This window comes from Haematobia irritans, chromosome 4, assembly GCF_050003625.1.
Source record: "Haematobia irritans isolate KBUSLIRL chromosome 4, ASM5000362v1, whole genome shotgun sequence".
NCBI classification, from domain to species: Eukaryota; Metazoa; Arthropoda; class Insecta; order Diptera; family Muscidae; genus Haematobia; species Haematobia irritans.
Genome location: NC_134400.1, coordinates 133,128,734 through 133,130,745, shown reverse-complemented (window position 1 = coordinate 133,130,745; position 2,012 = coordinate 133,128,734). Strand labels below are relative to the sequence as shown.

The following is a 2,012-nucleotide window of genomic DNA, read 5'->3' as shown; positions in this document are numbered from 1 at the left end:
TGATCTAGTTTTGTCTATGAGACGAAATTATTTTCTTCCCGATTCAGCAAAAGTTAACCAAAATTAACATTTGATTTAAATTAATTTCGTTTGTATGAAGTCCCAACATATGAATTACACATATTAATAGAAGTTGGACAAAAGTTTTAAGTGTTTTATTTTCATGAGGTATCAAGGATGCTGGTTTTCGTCAATGCGATGAAAAAATCTTCAAATTGATGAAACACACTTTTCTCTGAAATGTGTATCAAAAAATCTCAATGCTAACTAAAACATAAAACGATATACGGTGTATATAGTATATAGATGTTTGTATTTACATTTTTCCATTAGTACTAAAGTGAAACACCTAAAAGTCGAATCAATAGTCAATGTGACGAAACAGTGTTCAATGTGATGATAAAATTCATATGTTCGGTAGATGTGTGTTTATTTCTCTACCTAAAAAACACACACACAACCAAATGCGCTTGCTACGTTTTGCTTTTAAAATAACTGTACACAGCTTATACTAATGAGAGCTAAGTTATTTTTGTTGGGTATTTCATGCTCTCTCCACATTTAACTTAACTCAAACGAGTATTTGAGCAAACATTTGTTCACATGTTTGTTTTTAAATTTGCTTCCAAGACATATGAGAACAATAAAAGTCGTCAAATTGACGAAAATAGTAATCAAATAGACGAAAAGTTCCATCTACTCCGTTGACATGTATTCAAATACTTATGCAATAACACATCCATACGTAGTTGTGTTGTAGAAATATTGTTTTTTTTTCAGTGCGATAAGAACATTTCAAATGGTTCCTCTCAGTTGTTGAGTTTAGTCCAAAGTGTAAAGGTGGTCGCGCGTGCCGAAAATAAAGGGCTAATGCTTAAAGATGTGAAAGTGAAAAGAAAAACAAAAATGTGAGTAAAAATAAAAAAATATGAAGTGTTGTATATGGAAAAAAAAATTAACCAAAATGACGATTTTTTATTTTTTGGTCAATTTATTTTTTTTTAACATTTATATGTTTATGGAAGTATTTCTAAATTTCCAGATAAAAGCTGAGTACTATGTTCAGTTTCAAGCTGAAAACCAGCGGCTGCTTCTTTTAATTAATTAATATAGAAATATAAAATTATTTGCAATCAATTCCTTGGATCTTTTCCTTCCATTATTTGGTAAGACTTGATCAAAATATAATCGTCTTCATACATATTTTTGTACTTTTAGTTTAGTGTTTTGGTGGAAAACCCGAACATAGTACTCACCTAAACGCCGCAACATTCTGTGAAAACCGAATACGGATAAAGAATTTAAAGAATAAAGATGAATTGGACGAGCAAACAATTCAAAACGAAAAGGAACAGATGGGCACAAAAAGGTTGAGTTAAATTTTGTTCTAAAAAGATCGAATGTATCTTACAATAATTTAAAATGTCCATTTTTAAATTCTTCTTTATAATTTTTTTACTCCACAGGATGAACCCATAAAACTTTTCATCCTTGGTAATCTAAACACTAATTAAGGTAACAGAATGTTTGTGTGTCAAGATGGTCAATTTATCAAAATCAACAGCTTTGGTAGATGTGTATGAAAAATTTTGTATACGTTTTTACTTCATTAGTTGTATATATTTCAAATAAATAAAATTTAAATTTAATTAAAATAAAAAACAATATGGTTCTTTATTAAAAGTGTCGTAGAAAATATTTATTATAATCAATTTATCAATTTGATGTTTACATCGTATTGATGAATCGATTACATCAAATTGATGGATCTATTACATCATATTGATGAATGGATTACGTCAAATTTAGGGAAAGAGTTCATCGCTATGACGATGGCGTTTGTAGCGATGACGAACGAGAATAGTACTTTTGAAGAATTGCATCATCGCATGGATGAAAGAGAATAATCGCAGATACGAAAAATATCATCACATAGATGAAATACATTCATCATCTGGACGTAACATAGTTGTATATGGGATGTAAATAAGTTCATCACAGGGATGAATTCA

General features: G+C 29.4%; 1 long non-coding RNA gene across 1 annotated transcript; it reads left to right on the top strand.

Annotated features, from left to right (window-relative positions):
- Window positions 1-1,251: 1,251 nt before the first annotated feature.
- On the top strand, window positions 1,252-1,661 carry LOC142233462 (uncharacterized). Its single transcript, XR_012721410.1, has 2 exons — window positions 1,252-1,369; window positions 1,467-1,661. It is a non-coding gene; the product is annotated as an uncharacterized LOC142233462 (long non-coding RNA).
- Window positions 1,662-2,012: the final 351 nt, after the last annotated feature.